We start from the raw sequence: 22,136 nt of genomic DNA, 5'->3' as shown, positions 1-22,136 counted from the left end.
AACCTGTAGTCTATTATAAAGAATGGTTTATTCTAGTCAGCTCAAAGAAATGCTAATAGATATTAGGACTTAAAAGCAGGATGTGAGGAGAGAGAAGAGAGATTATTTCAACAGAACCATCTCCACATTCCCGCAAAAAAAAAAAAAAAAAAAAAAAGCAAAAGAGAAGGAGAGAGAGAGAGTCAGGGGAGCATAGGGGTTCCCAGGGGAAGCATACTAGTCCAATCTCTGCGGTCTCTCCCAGGTCCGGGCAGAGTGGCTGGCCTGACATCTACGGCCACCCTACCTCTCATCTCCCTGGTGGCTCCATGGCTTTAACTCCGTGGTTATTTTAGAGGCAATGTTTCTGAAGGCCATGGAAGTGCTAGATATCCACATAAGTGGAAAGCTTTGAGAGACCTTTGTGGCACTTTGCATGCCTCCATCTTCCCCTCCAAGTAGTCCTTGTGGCCCTGGGAGCTGTGAATGCCGAGCAGCCTGCCTTTTTCCTTTAGCTGGCAGGGTAGCTGTTTGCATCCAAGACCTTATACATGTCCCAACAGACTCCATGGAGCTTGTGATCTTCATACTCCATGTAAAGTAAAGTACAGTGAGCACTACCTGGCCTTTAGAAATTATTTTATCATTGCCTCTGCTGCCCACCACATGAGGTTTCAGCCTCTCCACTAGGTCTTTACTTTCAGGCTCATTCAGGTTCCTGAATATGCCTGAAACACTGATGTCTCTGTAAACTTGAAACTGAACTTGCCGAAGCAGTTACCGCTAGTTCCCTGGTAGCCCTGACTGTTGCCCTATGGAGAATCTGAGTTCTTCCCACAGGGCAAATGCTGCTGGTTATGAACATGTCAGAGCTGCTTGGTGTGGAAGGAGTTTCCTGTCTGGGGCTCTAGCAACTGTTGCTGATATGTGGGCAGAGCAGGAAGGCACAGGGACATGCTGACAGGGCTGTGCTAAGGCACTCCACCATTAATATCTGTGGAGCACAAGAAGCCTGACTGGGCTGTACCAAGGCTGTCACAGGTTTCTAGGATAGGTGGGGACAAGTCTGGCCAACTGTAGCAGAAGCAGAAGCCATGGAAGCCCCAGACCCTGGCAGAGTCACTTTGCATTCGGGATAGAGGCCTGGCCAAGGATAGCACTGTGCAAAAGTGGGGAACTCATGCTTTGATTTGTGCTGGTGGAAGGGTTCCTATTTGTGAATGGAACAGGAGTGATCTTCTTCTTCAGAACAAGGAGGGAGGGAGGTAGCAGGCACACTCCTGGCCTCTCTTCTTTTTTTTATATAATTTTATTTTTTATTTTTTTTAAATTTACATACAGGAGTACTGATGCATAGGGGCACTTGTACCCCAATGTTTATAGCAGCACTCTCCACAATAGCCAAATTATGGAAAGAGCCTAAGTGTCCATCAACTGATGAATGGATAAAGAAATTGTGGTTTATATACACAATGGAGTACTACGTGGCAATGAGAAAGAATGAAATATGGTCCTTTGTAGCAATGTGGATGGAACTGGAGAGTGTGATGCTAAGTGAAATAAGCCATACAGAGAAAGACAGATACCATATGTTTCCACTCTTATGTGGATCCTGAGAAACTTAACAGAAACCCATGGGGAAGGGGAAGGAAAAAAAAAAAAAGAGGTTAGAGTGGGAGAGAGCCAAAGCATAAGAGACTCTTAAAAACTAAGAACAAACTGAGGGTTGATGGCGGGTGGGAGAGAGGGGAGGGTGGGTGATGAGTATTGAAGAGGGCATCTTTTGGGATGAGCACTGGGTGCTGTATGGAAACCAATTTGACAATAAATTTCATATATTAAAAAAAATAAAATAAAAAAATAAAATGAAATTTACATCCAAATTAGCATATAGTGCAATAATGATTTCAGGAGTAGATTCCTTAATGCCCTTTCCCATTTAGCCTATCCCCCTTCCCATAATCCCTCCAGTAACCCTCAGTTTGTTCTCCATATTTATGAATCTCTTCTGTTTTGTTCCCCTCCCTGTTTTTATATTATTTTTGTTTCCCTTCCTTCATGTTCATCTGTTTTGTCTCTTAAAGTCCTCATATGAGTGAAGTTATATGGTATTTGTCTTTCTCTGACTAATTTCACTTAGCATAATACCCTCCAGTTCCATCCACATAGTTGCAAATGGCAAGATTTCATTTTGATTGCCGAGTAATACTCCATTGTGTATATATATACCACATCTTCTTTATCCATTCATCCATTGATGGACATTTGGGCTCTTTCCATACTTGGGCTATTGTTGGTAGTGCTGCTATAAACATGGGGGTGCACGTGTCCCTTTGAAACAGCACACCTGTATCCCTTGGATAAATGCCTAGTAGTGCAATTGCTGGGTCGTAGGGTAGTTCTATTTTTAGTTTTTGAGGAACCTCCATACTGTTTTCCAGAGTGGCTGCACCAGCTTGCATTCCCACCAACAATGCAAAAGATACCCTCTTTCTCCGCATCCTTGCCAACATCTGTTGTTGCCCGAGTTGTTAATGTTAGCCATTCTGACAGGTGTAAGGTCATATCTCCTTGTGGTTTTGATTTGTATTTCCCTGATGATGTGTGATGGGCATTTTTTCATGTGCCAGTTGGCCATCTGGATGTCTTCCTTGGAGAAGTGTCTATTTATGTCTTTTGCCCATTTCTTCACTGGATTATTTGTTTTTTGGGTGTTGAGTTTGATAAGTTCTTTACAGACTTTGGATACTAACCCTTTATCTGATATGCCATTTGCAAATATCTTCTGCCATTCTGTCAGTTGTCCTGGCCTCTCTTCTGATTCCTAGGCCTCCTTCTAATACCCTGAGCATTCTGAGAATTAGAGATGGGAATGGCAGGAACAGCATGATCTCTGAAAGCCCACTGGCTGAGGTTGGCAAAGAGGCTATACTATACAACGTGGGACGGGGAAGGAGTGTTAAAGACTGGGGCTTTACAGTGATTGTGTAGCCCTCCAGCTCTGATCCCTTGTGTACAAGGAGTGGATAAGTGATCACCACCTCATAAGTCTGGCCCATCAGTGAATCCTGATCTCTTTCTTTACTTAACCTACTGATAGCATCAACTCAATCCTCTAGGGGTCATTATAGTCAGACAGTAGCTCCAGACAGGCTTTAGTTCATCTTCATGAACTACACCCTCCATAAGATTTGTCTGAGAATAGTTCTGTGGCAGCAAAAGAGGAACTGCTACAGAGAATATCCAGGTGGTTGCCAAAGGTGAATTTGTTGCTAAAGTTAGTCTACACACTTGATATTCATGTCAGCATCCAAGAGCAGGTGCCCTTAAGTCTTTATAAACAATCCACTTCTGGTGGCAGTACTACACAGCAGACACTTCCTAATGTAATTTGCTTGAGGACTTTTTCCTTTCATAAGCTATCTCCTCGACATTAATTCTGACTCTGAAGATACTTCATTCTGTGGGTACTGTACTGTATTTATCCATCCATTGATGGACATTTGGTTTATTTTCACCTTTTGGCTATTTTGAATAATGCTACTATAATTATCCTAGCACAGGTTTCTGTGGGAGCATATGTTCAGATTTCTCCCAGGTATACACCTAAGAGTAGAATTACTGGATCATATGGTAACTCTGTGTTTAAGCTTTTGAGAAACTACCAGACTGTTTTCTAAGGCAGCTGAACCATTTTACATTCCCTCAGGAAGTGTGAGTGTTCCAAATTTTCCACATCCTTGGCAACACTTGTTATTATCTGACTTTTGGATCCGAGCTATCTTAGTGTAAAATAACATCCAATTGGGGATGTGATTCACTCTTCTATAATGACTAATGATGTCAAGCATTTTTTCATGTGCATGTTGGCCATTTGCACCTCTTCTTTGGAGAAATGTCTATTCGGATCCTTTGCCCACTTTTTAATAGGGTTATTTGTCTTTTTATTATTGAATTATAAGAGTTCTTTATATATTCTGAATACAAGCTCCTTAACAGATACAAGATTTGTCAATAGTTTCTCCCATTCTGTTTTCACTTTTTTGATGATGTCTTTTAAACAATAAGAATTTAATTTTGGTCAATTCCAATGAACACCCCCCCCCCCCGCCCCAATTTGGCTTCATCTAATTTGGTATTATGTCTAAGAACACCTTGTTAAACCCAAAGCAATCAATGCTTACCTCTCTGTTCTCTTTTAACAATTGTTAGTTTAACCTCTTACATTCAGATTTTTGATACTTTTTGAGGTAAGTTAAGTATATGGTGTGAGACAGGATTCTAACTTCATTTTTTTTTTACATGTGGTTATGCAATTGTCTAGGCATCCTTTGTTTAAATAATTATTCTCTTCTCCACCTTATGGTCTTTGGCATCCCTGTAAAAAGTCAGTTGATCATAGATGTATGGGTTTATTTTTGGACTTTCAAATTAATTCCATTGATCTGTATGTTTACCCTTGTGCCTGTACCACACTGTTTTTGATTATTGCTTTGTATAAGTTTTGAGGACAGGAAGTGGGAATCCCCTACTCTCTACTTCTTTTTCAAGATTCTTTTGATTAGTCTGGGGCTCTTAAAATTTCATATGAATTTTAAAAACAGCTTTTCAGGGGCGCCTGGGTGGCTTAGTCAGTTAAGTGTCCAACCTTGGCACAGATCATGATCTCACAGTTCATGGATTTGAGCCCCGTGTGGGACTCTGTGCTGACAGCTCAGAACCTGGAGCTTGCTTCAGATTCTGTGTCTCCCCCCACTCTCCCTCTGCCCCTCCCCGGCTTATGCTTTCTTTCAAAAATAAATAAACATTAAAAATTTTTAAAAAATACTAAAAAGAGCTTTTCAATTTATATAAGCAAATCAGCTGAGATTCTGATAGAGATTATATCTGAAACTGTAGATCAGTTGAGGAATATTTCATCTTAATATTAAATTTTCTAATTCATGAACATGGGATATTATCCCATTTATTTAGATCTTAATTTCTTTTAACAATGTTTTGTAGGTTTAGAATATAAGTTTTGCACTATTTTTTAAAAGTTAATTGTAAGTATTTTATTCTTTTGGATGCTATTATAATTGAAAATTTTTCTTAATTCCATTTTCAGATTGTTCATTGCCAGTGTATGGAAATACAATGTATTTTTGTACATTGTTCTCATACCCTTATTTTATTCTTGATCTAAGGGGGAAAACCATATATCTTTCACTATGAAATATGTTGCTAGACTTTTGTAGATGCCCTATATCAGATTGATAAAGGTTCCCTCTATTTCTAGTTTGTTGAGGGTCATTTTTTTTAATGGTTATTTATTTTTGGGAGAGAGACAGAGAGAGTGTGAGTGCAGAGGGTCCAAGAGAGGGGGACACAGAATCTGAAGCAGGCTCCATGTTTCCGAGCTATGAGCACAGAGCCCAGTGTGGGGCTCAAACTCACAAACAGTGAGATCATGACCTGAGCTGAAATGGGCCGCTTAACCCACTGAGCCACCCAGATGCTCCTGTTTGAGTTGAGAGTCATTTTATTATGAAAAAGTACTGAGTTACATCATGTCATTTTCCTGCATTTTTGAGATGATCATGTTTGTTTTATTCTACTGATATGATAATTTGTAGTGATTGATTTTTGGATCTTAAACCAACCTTTCCTTCCTGGCATAAACTTCCACTTGGTCATAGAGTCTAATTCTTTTATCTGTTACTAGAATCAATTTGTCTGTATTTTGTTGAAGTTTTTACATTCATATTCATAAGAAATAATGGTCTGTAATTTTATTTTTTAGTTATATCTTTATTTAGTTTTGGTACAAGTGCGATAATGGCCTTATAAAATGAGTTGGGAGATTTTCAGGGTGGCAGTATCATAGACTAAGAGGTTTATTCAAGGTGTGATTATTGCTAATTGAAATTAAGTAGAAAGTGTTTACTTCTATATTTTTTGAAGCATTTTTGAAGAACTGTCATTAATCCTTCTTAAAATGTTTTGGATAATAGAATTCATTAGTGAAGCTATCTGGGTTTAGGCTTTTCTTTGTGGGTAGTTTTTGATTACTAAACTAATCTCTTCAGTTGTTACAGATTTATTTAGAGGTCTTTTTATTCTTAAGTCAATTAAGGTGATTTGTGTCCTTCTAGGAATTTGTCCATTTCACCTAACATATCTAATTTATTGGCATACAATTTTTTATATTTTTGGTTTATAGTACTTTTTTTATTTTTGTAAGTTTAGTAGTAGTGTCCTTTCATTTCGTATTCCAAGTATTAGAATGTTTCTTTTTTTCTTAGTCTAAATAAAGGTTTATCAATTTTGATGCTCTTCTCAAAGAACCAGTTTTTGGTTTCATTGATATTCTCTGTTGTTTTTACATTTTCCATTTCAAATATTTCAACTCTCTTATTCTCCTCCTTCTGTCTACTTTACAGTTTGTTCTTCTTTACCCTGAATTATTGATGTGATACCTTCTTTCTTAATATACACATTTATAGCTACACATTTCCTTCTAAGCACTGATTTAGCTGTATCTCATACATTGTAGCATGCTGTCTGTTCATTTTCTCTAATCTCAAAGTATTTCCTATTTGCCTTTTGATTTCACCCTTGGCTCACTGATTATTAGAAGTGTATAGTTTAATATGTATGTATGTGCACTTCCAAAATATTTCCCTGTTAATTTCTAATTTCATTTTGTAGAGAAGATATTTTGTATTTTGTCATTTCAAATTTATTGAAATTCATGACCTAAGAATATAGTCTATCCTGGAGAACATCTCATGGGTACTTGAGAAAAATAAATATTCTGGTGTTTGGTAGAGTTTTCTCTAGGTGTCTATGAGGACAAGTTGCTTTATAGTGCTGTTCTAATCTTCTATTTGATGTTGATCATCTATGTAATTGTTTTATCAATTATTGAGATGGTGTATCAAAGTCTCTAACTACTGTTGAATTATTTCTTCATTCCTGTCCATTTTTGTTTCATGTATTTTGTTTCATGTAGGTGATCATATGGTTATCATTATTCTATCTTCCTAATGGATTGACATTTTTTTTTAATTTTTTTTTTAACATTTATTTATTTTTGAGACAGAGAGAGACAGAGCATGAACGGGGGAGGGGCAGAGAGAGAGGGAGACACAGAATCGGAAGCAGGCTCCAGGCTCTGAGCCATCAGCCCAGAGCCTGACGTGGGGCTCGAACTCACGGACCGCGAGATCGTGACCTGAGCCGAAGTCGGACGCTCAACCGACTGAGCCATCCAGGCGCCCCTTGGATTGACATTTTTATCATTATAAAATGTTATTTTACGTTACGTAATATTTTTTTGTTTTAAAGCCTATTTCATCTGGTGTATGTAGAATCAATCATTACAGTTTTCTTACAGTTGCTATTTACACAATATATGTTTCTCATCCTTTTACCTTTAGTCCGTTTATATGTTTGAATGCAAGATGTGTCTCCTCTAGAGGAAGATGAACTGACTTATTTAGATAGATTGACAACTATGAAGATGCTCTCAGTCTCTCAGCCATTTAGATGGGCTCCCTTAGAAAGTGGCACTAATGTAAATTTTAGAAAGATATTAAGATAGACATATTAAGTGAAGGATGTAAGGCAAGTAAGTTTTTGAGGCAATGGAAATGTACAGTGCAAAAGCAATGAATTATGAGTGGACTGAATGAAGATTGACACGGCTAGAGCATAGAAGGCAAAGTAGGTGAAGTGAAATGAGATGGCAGACCTCAGAAGGCCACATAAGCAAATTTTCTGAGGGCGTTAAAAGGTTCTAAGGAAGTACATCCCATGATCACATATGCTTTTGTTGTTTTTATTGAAGTATAGTTGACACACAATGTTATATTCGTTTGAAGTGTACAACATAGTGATTTTAAAAAATCTACATGTTATACTATACTCACCATTAACTGTAGCTATCATCTGCCACCATACAATGCTATTATAATACAATTGACTATACTCCCGATGCTGTACTTTTTTTCCCTGTGACTTCTTTATTCCATAACTGGCAGCCCGTCATCTCCAACTTCCCTCACCTATTTTGCCCATCTTCCCACCCTCTTCTCCTCTGGCAACCATCTGTCTGTTTTCTGCATTTGTGGGTCTGCTTCTGCTATTTGTTTGCTTATTCATTTGTTTTGCTTTTTAGTTTTCACAGAAGTGAAATCATATGGTATTTGTCTTTCTCTGACTTATTTCACTTAGCCTAATACCCTCTAGGTCCATCCATATTATCACAAATGGCAAGATCTCATCCTTTATATGGCTAATATTCCCCTTTGTGTGTGTGTGTGTGTGTGTGTGTGTGTGTGTTGCATTTTCCTTATCTATTCATCTATCAGTGGACACTTGGGTTGTTTCAATATCTTGGCTATTGATAATCACACATTTTTAAGAGAATATACTGGTGGGATCCTTCCCAACCTAGGGAAATACCCACATTTTTAGAGCCCCACCAAGCCTTGTTCATATTTCTTCAGAGGTATCTTGAGTTTGTATTTTAATGTTACAACTGCTAGTAAAAAGGCAAGTTTCATAACAATATGAATAGTTTGATATAATTTATACAAAACTTAAAATTTGTGTATATGAATGTAAAAACCATCATAGAAGATATATACAAAAGTGTTAACATTGATTTACCCCTGGAGTAGTAGGCAACAGGAAAAGGAAACTCTTTTGCTTTTGTGAGGATATTTTTCTTTAATTAAAATTTTAACAAATAATTGAAAAATACTTTTCAAAGCCCATAAACTAAAAACTTCTAGAAAGAACATATAAAGAAAAACAAAGAAGTGCTTCTCAACCACTCACTCTCAAACATGCTGGTACCAACTACACCTGCATTGACTGGTGTCATCTCTACCGTGAAGCCAGTAGAGAATCATGACTGCTTCTGATAGAAAGCCAAAGTTGCACAGTGACCTCCCAACTCACAAATGCCTAATTGATGAACACCTGGCATATAAAGAGAAAGGTTACTGGCCCAAGCTAACTTGCCAGGGGATAGTATTGCAGAGTGAAAAATAGTTGAGCTTTGCATTTTGAATTCTGCTTCTCTATTTACCAGCTATAGAATATCAGATGGGTTATTTAGCCTTACTGCACCTTAGCTCCTCATCAATAAAATGTGCTAGCAATGATTCTTAACTCCTAAGATTGCCCTGAAGTTTAGTAGCAACAATACCCAACAAAGTCTGGCACACAGGATGAACTCTACCTATGCAGGTGTTAGCCATCAGTATTATTAGAGGGTAGCTTGTCTTCTAGGTGCTCAAGATTTCACTACATAACTGTAATCTTTCTCTAATGGCAAGCTTGGTATCCGTTACCAGGTACAGACAGCAAATCCCTGGGAGCAATGATTTTCCTGTCATGTTGACAAATTTCAACATGTTAGAATCAATTTTCTCAGAATTAATTCTTCTCCCAATATCTACACATCATTTGATTGGAGCAAAGCTACCCTATGTTTATTAAGTTCTTAACAATAAAAACAGAAAGGTTGGTCTAATTTATCAATGCTCTTTCAAAAATTCTAAGATGCATATTTTCCATATAGCACAAATCCCTGAAGTTTGATATCCCTTAGAGTGGATGGAGCGTCTTAGTATGCACCAGTCAGGCAGCAGGCCAGGAGCTACTTGTATTGTAGGTTGTTACTGCCTGATAGGGGCAAGCTCATCTGTAGCTGTTCATAGTATCATGGCTTTGACTATGTATTATTTGCACTGTAGGTACTAGATGTGTTGAATTTGGTTGCCATTTAAAATGTCTTCAAAAATAACATGCCATGGCCAAGTAGTAAAACAGAAGGTACTGTGTGTTCAGCAAGTTATAGAATAGATCAGCCTGCTCCATATTAAAACTGTGTATCTAAATACATTTAAAATAAGATTTCTACATGAGAAAGCATGTCTTGAAAGCAGACTACACTTTTTCCTCCTTTGTAGTTCGTAAAATAATGGGACTGTAATAGAAGGTAACTTAGATTCAAATAAATATAGTAATTCACATCAAGAAATATGTAGCCCTCTTCACCCTCAGGGTTTCTCATTTTGCTCTGGCCAATGGTCCTGCAAGGCGGTATCTACTGACCATACACTATGTGCCAGGCCTAGTGGTGGGTACTGTTTTTCTTCTGACAGAGGTCAAAGCCTTTCCTACTGTACTTTGTCTAACACAAAGACCTTTCTCCCACCATCATTTTCAGTGGCTGTAGTTATAACAGTGAGAAACTTAGCATGTCTGACTCCATATTGCTTCTATTTCCCTTGCTGCTGTGACCTATACGTTAGAAACTTCTGCTTAGCCCTGCACATAGCCACGCTAACCATTGAAGGAATTTTGCTTACAGCTGAGATTTGCAAAAACTGCTTTCTTACCCAAAAATTACCTGACCCAAGGAGGAAAAGAAGTATGTACAGAAATGACAATGTTATGTTTAAGATTTACAGGAACAACATGATCAGATTCCTGTACACTTAGATTCACTTGACCAAGGACAAAAAAGTTACACGACCTTCCTCAATGTCTATAAATGTCAGTCAACTTTTGATTCCACCCTGCTTCTGCTTCCCCTTTTTGCTAACATACAAGAAGCTCAAATTTTGTTCCTGGGGGAGATGGTTCTTTGGGACGTTAGTCTGCCATCCCCTCGGTTTTCTGGCTTTCCAAATAAATTATATTTCATACCCTGACATCTTGGCTCTTGACTCCTTGGCTTATCATGTGGTGAGAAGAACGAGGTTAGGGTTGGTTACAAAATGTTTGCTTGTAATCCCTAGACTTTTGCTGCTGTTATGAGCAAAGGGATTCAGTTATCAAGTTAGAGGTCTGCTTTCAATACGAAGGCATTTGCAAGGAGATCCGGCCACTGAGGTAGAGGAGTTGATTTCTAATGTTTATTTACTTATTTTTGAGGCAGAGAGAGCATGAGTGTGGGAGGGGCAGAGAGAAAGGGAGACAGAGAATCCCAAGCAGGCTCCTTGCTGTCGGCTCTGAGCCTATTAAAGAGCTTGAACTCACCGGTCCTGAGATCATGACCTGATCCGAAATCAATAGTCAGACACTTAACCGACTGAGCTACCCAGGCACCCCTAGGAGAGTTGATTTCTGAGGACCAATGCATTTACTCTTAGCAAGGATGTTACTTATTGTGAGTTATAAACTTCATCCAGTCCTCAAATATCCTTTAAACTCACAATATAGATGCAGTGCTAATATCAAATCTGCAGTTTTAAGATAGTATCAATTGGGGTGTATTGGTAGAAGAAAGCACAGAGGAAAGAATGGGAGAAAGAAAGAATGCCCGCTGGCTGCTGTCGCTGAGAGGGGAGGTACAGGCAGGACCTCTCAGGGTTGCCACCGCATTTCAGTTGGACTAAGAATCCAGAGTTGGGAGTCCAGGCATTTGGATCATTGAGGAGGGAAGTGAGAGTCTTCAGGGAGAAACAGAGAGATATTCTCATCTCATCCCATTATCACTAGAGAAGAAACCAATAATTTTCAAGAGCTAAATCTTAAAGACAAAATCAGCTCCTAAGAGATGGAAGCGTTGTGGCTACCATAGAGAGATCCCCCCATGCTCCCAACTCAAAAAGCCTTCTTTGTACCTTTAACTGGAGAACCCCTTTTTAGCAGAGATTTTAGCATAATCACATTATTAAAGGCAGCTCTCTGAGAATGAAACCCACTGAAGGCACCACCCTCTCATGCCAACACCTCATGTTCACTCTTGGACATAATCTTTTTGAGCGAAATGTCAGATGGGACCGACATTCGCTATTTAAGGCGTTTCTATTTCTGCCCCATTCCAACTTTTCTCCTACTGTTGTTTAGTTGAACTTCCACAGTTAAATGCACCTTCACTATAATCCAATTAAGGCAGTATTTCTAAGCCAGAGCCCTTGGGACATCACGGGAAGATTCATTGCCTACCCATAGTAGCACTGGTAGTTTTATTCCCTGCCACATTGGGGATTAATGAGGTATTTATGGAGAAAACATTGGAACTATTTACCATGCATAGCATTGTGTTTTTGAGAAAACATGATTTAAGTTTCACAGAATTTATAACCCAGCTTTGTAATTGATCCTTATTTTAAAGTGAGTTCTACCTGTGTGAAAACAGTACACCTGGGGAAGCTTAAGAACCTTAGTGACGTCACATCCAGGGACATCTGAAAATAGATTCAAATTCCTGAATTTCCCACATTTGTGTCAGGCCTTTCCTCTCACACTAGAATTTTGTCTTTCCCCATTCCTATTTTTCCTATCACCCAACGCCTAACAAAAATTTTTGAAATATCTATGAGTTTGCATAAAATCGATTTTCAAATTTTATTTGTTGATTAAACAAAGAGATGCATGAGCACGTGAATAAATGAAGGAAAAAAAACCAAAGAGTTAAAATTGTGATTTTCTGATAATTTAAAATCTAGTCTCTTAATTCTAAGCACTGACAGAGTTATAATGACCCCCTTGTGGTCAATGGGTGACATTTCTTCTCCCTTCATCTCTTTGAAATGCGCAGTCACACCCTCCCCACCAGCTTCCAGGATTCCTCCTTCCTAAAGTTTTGTCTCCAGAAAACTGAAATCAGGTCACCCTTCTGTCAGTCCCTCCTCCACTGGCTTCTGGATAAACATGATTTTGCATCTTTCCCTAGAAAAAGAAGGCATGGAGCATGACTAAATCTGGCAAAATCAAAGTCTCCTCTCTCACTCTCCCTCTCTCTTTTTCTGCCTCCCACACTCCCCATCTTTCATCTTTCTCCTAATTCCTCAATACAGGTCCTGAATCCTACTGCTGACTTCTCAACTACAGCCTCATTACCTCCTGGTGATTAAATCACCCACCTCTCTGGCAACTTCTTCCTGAATTCTGGGGATGTCCTCCACATCCTCCTAAATCTCCTGGCTACATTTCAAAATCTATTTGTATAATATTCTGTGTTACAAATGAACTTGCACTTAATGCCATTAAAACACAGGAAGCCTTGGCCACTCACTTGGCTGTTTATTGTTATTCAACTGTTTTCATTTCCCTGGTGAGATGCCCAACTCCCAAGGGGAAGGCACTGCTGGGAGACAATTGCTGGAGACTTAATGTCCAACCTGCTTACCAATTCCACTTTAGGCTTCAGGCGCAGAGCCTAGTAGCTGAAATGAACCGACAGAGACGAAACACCCATTTTGTGGTAAATGATACACTCACACACATAGTTTGATTTTATCATCATGACAACCCTATAATTTTGATACTATTATCTCATTTTCCAGTGTGAAATTAAGCCTTGAGAGATGTCATATGCAGGGAGCAGATCTCAAGCTTAGAAGGGTAGGGTTAGATCTCAAGCCTCTTCACTTCTACTTTACCTTGCTCTTTCTCAAGACAAACCTTTGTCTAACACACACACACACACACACACACACACACACACACACACACACAATTACCTAGTTCCAGAACATTTTTGCATGCCAAATGGAAACCCTGAACCACCATTTAGTATACGCGCTGCTGAAGCTAACACAATCCTGTAACCATTTAGTAGTTCCTTCCCATAGTGGGGTTGGTTACATACTGTGAATATAATTAATGCCATTGAACATACACTTCAGAGTGGTTAAAATGGTAGATTGCATGTTATTTGTATTCACCTCAATAAACCCCCACACACACACACACATTTAAACAGCCTTCTACTTTTTCTTACAACTCCCTTTCTTTAAAGGTTATGTCAATAATTACAGAGTCCAGGATGAAATACCTAAGTCAGTTTCATTAAGTTAAAATATTGTATACTGTTTTTTTATTATCTCCATTATGACTTTTCCTGGTTAAATATAGATTTTATGGCACAGGGACAGAGATAGTATTATCACTTATCAAAAGCTACACTTCACGGGGGACTGTAGTGAGTACTAAAACACTAAAGTTTTCCTACTATAGGAATGGCATTCTTCAGAGAGAAATGCACCGTCTGCACAAAGAATTTCCTGGTACTTTATTGGTCTGATGGATATAAAATGAATCTTGGAGCTTTCACTTGAGTTTCCACTTGACAAGCCCTTGACATGATGTTGATGACTTCCAAATCTCTTTTCCAGCCCACACCTCCCTCCTGAGCACTAGACCATACATCCAACTGCCTACTGGACATCACCTTGATATCCCTCCGACACCTGAAACTTAACTTGTTCGAAGACGTACTCATTATTTTGCACTCTCAGACAGGCTGCTTCTCCTGTATTTTTGATTTTGCTGAAAGACAGAACTGTCCACTCAGATGTCCAAACAAGACATCTAGGCATCATTCTCAAATTCTCCTTCCCCATCCATAGCTCATCAATCATCACACCCTTTAGAGTCTATCATAGTTCCTCTCAAGGCCTGTTCCAAAGGATCAGCCTACACACACCTACACAGGCATGTTCAAGCAAAGCCTCCCATTTTGATTATTCACTATGACACACTGAGCTATCTGTTTGCTCTGGTAATATGATCTCTGTAGTCACTGAAGTGACCTTGCATTTCAGTCCAAAGAAAACTTGGGAATACAAATCAACAGGAGATAAAAAAGAAAAATGCATCACTTCTCCGGAGCCCTTCTACAAATTTTAATTCTCTAATTTGTTTTTTTGCTCTTGTGATGCCAATGAATGTTTAAATGGCAGCAGCCAACCTGGTGGTCTTTCTGCCCTAGATCAGGCCTAGACAGATTGCTTCTCCTCAACACTCTTGTTCATCTCCTTTTGGAGAAGCAATTATAGACCACATGGAGAAATTATTTTAAAGTACAAACAGATGTGTTTATCTGATATCACATTCGCTTTCACCCATAGGCTGAAGGACCATTCCATGCCTTTTCGTAGCATAGGCAGGATATTCAGAGAATCCAGAATACAACAGTATCAAAATCTTGACTTTTCCATTGCACAACCTGTGGTATGAGTGTATTTGTAAGAATACAGGATCTTCCCCCAGATTTGTAAATTATCTTTAAGAACTTTTAACTTAAAGTTGGACATGTGAAAGATAGCCTTCCTTTATGGTCTAATGGGAAATCATGCAAAAATAAGAAGATTGATGAGAAATAGCAACAATATCTTCCAAAAATGTTGACATTTGTGGAAATGATACCAAGAAAAATGGATAAACGGGCAAGAGTTCATGACCAGTTCCCAACTTCCTGCCTATCGCCATTTTCTAGTGAGATACAGAAGCCAAAAGTAGCCACATGTATTATCTTCATTCTAAAGGAACAATGACACATAGGCCTGGCTTCTCTTCCAATGAACTTTGCTGAAAGTTGTTTCAGAAAACAAATTGCTTAATTCAGAAATATTTAATCACAAACAAAACTCCACCAGTTCAAAGATGACATGAGAAACAAACATGAGTAAACCAAAGAGCATAGGAAGCATACTCACCATAAGTAATATTAACAATAACAACAACAACAGTAACAACAACAGCACAGAGAGTCTTAGGTATCTCACTATGAATTTAAAAATGTAACAGTAAAAATGATGAGACAGGCAAAGGTATGTAAGTTTAGATAAAATGATAAGACTGGAATATGATGAAATGCTAAGAAAAGAGGTGAGAGGACAATACAAACCACAGAAATGAAGGTGAAATTGTCAGAGATAATAGGAGACTACACGTTGCTAAATATTTGATAAAGGTCATGAAGTCCTAAAAAGGAAGCAAAATGAAATGGATACAAATAAGTCTTCTGAAAAAGATTATGAGAAAATAAAAGGCTAGGGAGATACAAAAATTGTGTAAGTTGGGTAATTAAAAAAATATTGGAAAAGAATCTATCTTTAAAGATATTATTCAAGGGGCACCTGGGTGGTTCAGTCAGTTAAGCATCCAACTTTGGCTCAAGTCATGATCTCACAGTTCATAAGTTCGAGCCCCACATCAGTCCCTGTGCTGATAGCTCAGAGCCTGGAGCCTGTTTCAGATTCTGTATCTTCCTCTCTCTCTCTGCCCCTCCCCTGCTTGCACTCTGTTTCTCTCTCTCTCTCAAAAATAAACATTAAAACCAAAATTAAAAAAAAAGATATTATTCAAGAAAACTTCCCAGAAAAAAGGTCTTAATATAGAGACTAAAATTTACTCTGTGTCCAATGGAAATGTGACACAGAATGTCAATGCTAATAAATGTCCTATTACCTCTGGCTCTGGACAACTAGATAAAGATCAGGTCCCTTCAACACAGAAAAATTATGTTGACCTCAAACTTCTCCACAGCCATATTCAATGCTAGAGGACAATTGAACACTTAAAAATTCAAAAAACCAAATTTGGACTCAAGAGTTGTGTACACAGTCATTCAAACATAAAGGAAACAGAGACAATATTTGAAATGTACAAAAATTCTGGAAATAATACTTTTAGCCTTTCCAAAATAAATCACTAGAAGATGTATTTTAGTTGACCAGGAAAATTAAGGAAAAATAGTAGCAAAAAGATAGGTAGAGAGCATTAATATATTTAGTTACAGAGAAAATATTTTTTTAAATGTGGAAATAATGTTTGCAAAATAGAATGAAATGTTATAAATACTGAGAGTGCAAAAATAATAAAACTAGCATTAATTTGGATGTTTCTGGGCCATTATTTTTCAAAAATGTTTCTATGTCCACCCTTTGTCCCCTCTCCTTCAGGAAGTCCTATAATATATAATTTACATGATATATATATATATATATATATATATATATATATACACACACACACATATATATATTACATAAATTATATATAGTATTATATATTATATATCAGGACTTCTGTGAGTCTCTTAACTGATATTCTGTTCATTTCAAACTTTTTCTCAAGTCTCATTTTAGTGTTTCTATCACCATTTTTCTCCATTGCTCTTTTTTTCTCTTCCTTCTGCTGTTAATGTATCCAGTGTACTTCTAATCTAAGACATTGTAGTTCTTACTTCTACAAGTTCTATTTCAGCTTTTGATTTACTTCCTATGTCATTACTTAATTCTTTGAAAATACAGGGGCGCCTGGGTGGCTCAGTTGGTTGAACTGACTCTTGATTTCAGATCAGGTCATGATCTCACTGGTGTGAGATGGAGCTTGGCTGTCAGTGCAGAGCCTACTTGGGATTCTCTCTTTCCCATTCTCTCTGTGCCTGCCTCTCTCTCTCTCTCTCTCTCTCTCTCTCTCTCTCTCTCTCTCTCTCTATATATATATATATATATATATATATATATATATATATGGCTATAAAAATTGCTTTAATGGCTTTGTCTTCTAATTCTAACATTTAGGTCAGTGCTGGGTCCATTTTAATTAATTGCTTGTTCTTACTATGGATCACATTTGCCTGCTTCTTTTTATGCCAGGTAAATGTTTTCTCTATTTAAATTATATTTATTCTTCTAAGTTATATAACATTTTATTTAAAATAATCAAGTTAATATATATAAAATAGAATGCAAGGGCAGGCATAAAGAATAAAAGATTTCTGAAATGCCAGAGTTTTATATTTATATACTTTAAAACAGCAGGAATATACCAACAGCCATTTTAAAAGTAAGCTGGCCATTGATGACTATTTTTATAAATTAAAAAACTGCATCTTCCTGGGGCGCCTCGGTGGCTCAGTCGGTTGAGCATCCTACTTCGGCTCAGGTCATGATCTCATGGTTTGTGAGTTCAAGCCCCATGTCAGGCTCCGTGCTGACAGGTCAGAGCCTAGAGGCTGCTTTAGATTCTGTGACTCCCTCTCCCTCTGCTCCTCCCCCACTCATGCTCTGCCTCTGTCTCTCAAAAAATAAACATTAAAAAAAATTAAAAAATAATTTAAAAACTGCATTTTCCTAAATTATTTAGGAACATCAGTGGTACTTAAATAATAATCTTAGATGCACACAGTTCAACTTTTAGCTTTTGTCTTAATTTCATGTCAAATTACTTTTCACTTTTTGTAGTAGAAATGGAACCACTGAATTTTAGAATCCTTAAGTGACAAGATAATACTTAGAAGTCATAGACTGTCAACTATTAATTTGCCTCATAGGGACCTCTAGCTCTACATGCGTATTTATTCTACACAATTTTATCACATATGTAGTCTCATGTATCTATCATGACAATCAAGATAGTGAACTTTTCTTTTACTGCAAGGATCTGTTGCATTGCCCTTTTATAATTGCACCTGTCCCCCTCCCCATTGTCTCTAAACTCTGGCAACCTTCAATCTGTTCTCCATTTTAAAAATATTTCTAATTCTAATTCTGCATGGAAGGAGTTTCAAAGCCAACACTCCATCCTAACAAACAAGTAAAAAGCTAAACAAAAATTGACTACTCCTCTAGGTTCCTTAAGGGAGGTAAAAATACAGGGAAAACTGATGCTACCAAAACTGGGAAGATAGACAAGTAGAATACAGGGAGTCATGACCTACCTGAGCACAGATTCATCAGCAGAAACTGCCGTGGGAACTGGTGCCAGGGTAGAAAAACCTGAGCTGTAACTGACAAATTGCTGCAGGCTCATCACAGACAACTCTGAGTTAGAAACTCCCGGGTGACCCATCCATAGTGGGGCCTACACAATATTGTGAGATTTATCTCTAGAAATCTGACCAGGTTCCCAAGGTAAATATCAGAGAAAAAAAAATTCCCTCCTGCTTCCACAAGCTGGGGGGGGGGGGGGGAGTAAATTATTTTGAAATACACCAGAGAACTCTGTTCATGAATAGGTCTGTCCTGAGAGGAAACTAGTTAACAAGAGCCTCACTGGCTGAGATATCATCAGAGCCTAATGGACTTGAAAAGGGAAATACCAAACTGCAGCCCACTCTAGCCATCTTGTGTCATCTACCAGGGGGGGAGAAAAAAACTGAGAAACACTTGTGAGGTTAACAACCCAGAAACATAGGGTAACTAAAATACTGAAACCCAATCAAAGGACTATAGATCACTTCCGCCCACATCTCACTACCACAATACTAAAGATCTGTTTATAACAGTTCTTTCTACTCCAAACATCATGTCCAGCCATCAAGAAAAAATCACAAGGCTTATCAAAAGACAAAAACAAAAACCATGATTTGAAGAGACAGAGCAAACATCAGAACCAGACATAGAAGGGATGGCAGAATTATCAGACTTGGAGTTTAAAACAACTATGATTAGGGGTGCCTGGGTGGTTCAGTCAGTTAAGTGTCTGATGTTGGCTCAGGTCATGCTCTCACAGTTTGTGGGTTTGAGCCCCACATTGGGCTCTCTGCTGTCAGCACAAAGTCTGTTTTGGATCCTCTCTACCTCTCTCTCTCTCTCTCTGTCTGTTTCTCTCTCTCTCTTGAATATAAACATTAAAAAAATAAAAACAACAACTATGATTAATATGCTAAGGGCTCTAATGGAAAAAATAGGCAGCATGCATGAACACATAGGCAATGTAAGCAGAGAGATGGAAATACTAAAAAAAAACAACCAAATAAAAATGCTAGAGATAAAAAGACAATAACACTGTAACAGAAATGAAGAATGCCTCTGATGGATGTATTGTAAGACTGGATATGGCTAAGGAAAGAATCTTGGAGCCAGAGGATATATCAACAGAATTCTTAAAAACCAAAAAGCAAAGAGAACAAAGACTGGGGGGGAAAAGCAGACAATCTAAGGTTTGTGAGACAACTACAAAAGGTGTAACACACTCCTAATGGGAATACCATGAGAAAAAGGAACAGAAGAAATATTTGAAACAATAATGACTGATACATTCCCCGTATTAATGTTAGACACTGAATCACAGACCCAAGAAGCTAAGAGAACACCAAGCAATATCAACAAAATTACACCTAGGCATATAATTTACAAATTACAGAAAATCAAACACAAAAAAAATCTTGAAGGAAGCTAAGCTTTCCTACGGAGGAACAAAAATACTAATTATATCTGACTTCTCAGCAACCACGTAAGTAAGAAGAGAATGAAGTGAAATACTTAAAGTGTTAATATACAATATAGAAAAGTTGACATAAAAGTTAACATACAAAAGTGTTTCTTTCCTATACACTGGCAATGAACAAGTGGAGTTTGAAATTATAAACATAACTGATTTTAAGTTAGCATCAAAATATGAAATACTTTGGTATAATTCTAACAAATTATATGCAAGATCTATATGATGAAAATGACAAAAGTCTGATGAACAATATCAAAGAACACTTAATAAATGGAGAGATACTCCATGTTCATGAATAAAAAGACTCAATATTGTCAGGATCTCAGTTCCTCTCAACTTAATCATAGCCTGTTTGATGACCTATGAACTTCATGAACTTGAATATCTGAATTTCTCCCGATATTTGGGAATTTCTCAGACTTTAATTTTCGCAATAAGCTTTCTGCCCTATTCTCCATTTATTCTCCTTCTGAGAGTCTAATAATTATTTCTCTTGATGGATTTCTCTAGGTCATGTTAGCTTTCTTCATTCTTTCTAATTTTTTCTCTTCTGACTGGGTAATTTCAAAGGTCCTGTGGTCACTTCTTCTTTCCTCTGCTTGACCCATTCTGTTGCTGGTGCTCTCTATTACAGTTTTCATCTCATTTATTGTATTCTTCAGCTCCAGAATTATTGCTTGGTTCTTTCTAATTATTTCTTTTTGTTAAACCTCTCATTTTTGTCTTTATTTATTTATTTATTGGTCTTATTTATTTATTTATTTTCATCTTGCATTATTTTTCTAATATTTTGAATTATCTTTCTCTTTTTCCTGGTAGCTCATAGACCCTCCTTGAAACAACTCTTTTGAAATATTTATTAGATAAATTGTAGAACTCCATGTCTTTGTAATCAGTCACTGGCAGGCCAATGTGATCCTTTGTTGATGTCATGATTCTTTGGTTTTTCATGTTGCTTGAAGTCTTGTATTGCTCTCTTCACATTGAAGATGTAGTCACCTTTCCAGTTTTTACTAGCTGACCTCAGGAAAGCAATATCTTCTGTCAGCCCTGCTAGGGTTTCTAAGGCTTTCTCAGACCTGCTATGGATATACCTGTGCCAAGCTTCTTGCTCTTGCCTGTGTCAGAATTTTAAAGCTTGTACCCCTTCGTTTGCCCTGCAACCACCCATGCCATGTGCTGACAGCCTCCTTTTTGCTTTCCCAAGGGTAGAGCTAAAGCTAAATTTTGTGATCTCTTCTTGGCCTTTACATTCAAGCTGGTTTTCTGCACAAGCTTACTAGCCATCTGCTAAGGATGCTTTTGCCACTGTTCAAAGTGCCCAGGGGTGCCTGAGTGGCTTATTAAGTAGAGCATGTGATTCTTGATCTCAGGGTCCTGACTCTGAGGCCCATGTTGGGCACAGAGCTCACTTAAAAAAGTTTTTTTTTAAAGTGCTCACAGAGAGCTAGCCTAGAGAGGGGTGGAGGTATATATTAGTGAGGTACATGGAGCATCAGGGGTTCCCATGGGCCAGTTGGAGGGATCTGTAGGTAAGGCATCCTCAGCAGCTCACGGGTGGGCTTCATAATGGAATATGTGACACAGTAAGATCCATGTCCCTTTAATGCCCTCTCAGAGTCCTGTCACTTTCCTAGTTTCTTCCCAAATCCAGTCATGCAGATCATGACTCAGGACTCTGGGTAGACTGAGAGTGAAATAGGCCTCTTTGACATCCTCTTGCACATCTCCTTGCTGGAGAAGCCAGGCACTCACTGACATGCTCCCTTTCCCCTGAGGGAGAAATCATGGGCTGAGAAGATCTCTGTTGGCACTGAATGTACCACTTTAGGGAAGTAGTGACATAGATAAAGCCATGTATTTTTCACACCCTCTCTATGCATCCAAATTCAACTTTTTGTGCCCCAGTGGAGTACTAGAACTTTTCTTTTGGAGACCAGGACCTCCACAAAGGCTTTCTCATCCATGGGATGAGAGTCAGTGTTTTCCAGGAGCTTCCAGACCATAGTTTAGAGGGTAAAAGAACCAGTTCATAAGCCACAGCAGGACCCATGGCCAGACCTCCCCCAGATTTCTTGGCATATGGTGCTGGATGCCACAGCTGTCACAAAAGCAGCATCATTCACAGATGGATGCCCAACTATTATTGTTGAAGGGGGGGGATACAAACATGGGAAATCATATGCACC

At 38.2% G+C, this 22,136-nt stretch overlaps 1 protein-coding gene across 6 annotated transcripts in view; it reads right to left on the bottom strand.

Moving 5' to 3' along the window:
- The window catches only part of LOC144613236 (uncharacterized), a 715,514-nt gene that overhangs the window by 163,634 nt on the left and 529,744 nt on the right, over nucleotides 1-22,136 (bottom strand). The window lies entirely within an intron of this gene.

Source organism: Panthera onca, chromosome D2 (assembly GCF_046562875.1).
Source record: "Panthera onca isolate mPanOnc1 chromosome D2, mPanOnc1 haplotype 2, whole genome shotgun sequence".
Taxonomy (NCBI): Eukaryota; Metazoa; Chordata; class Mammalia; order Carnivora; family Felidae; genus Panthera; species Panthera onca.
This window is presented reverse-complemented; position numbering and strand designations above follow the sequence as displayed.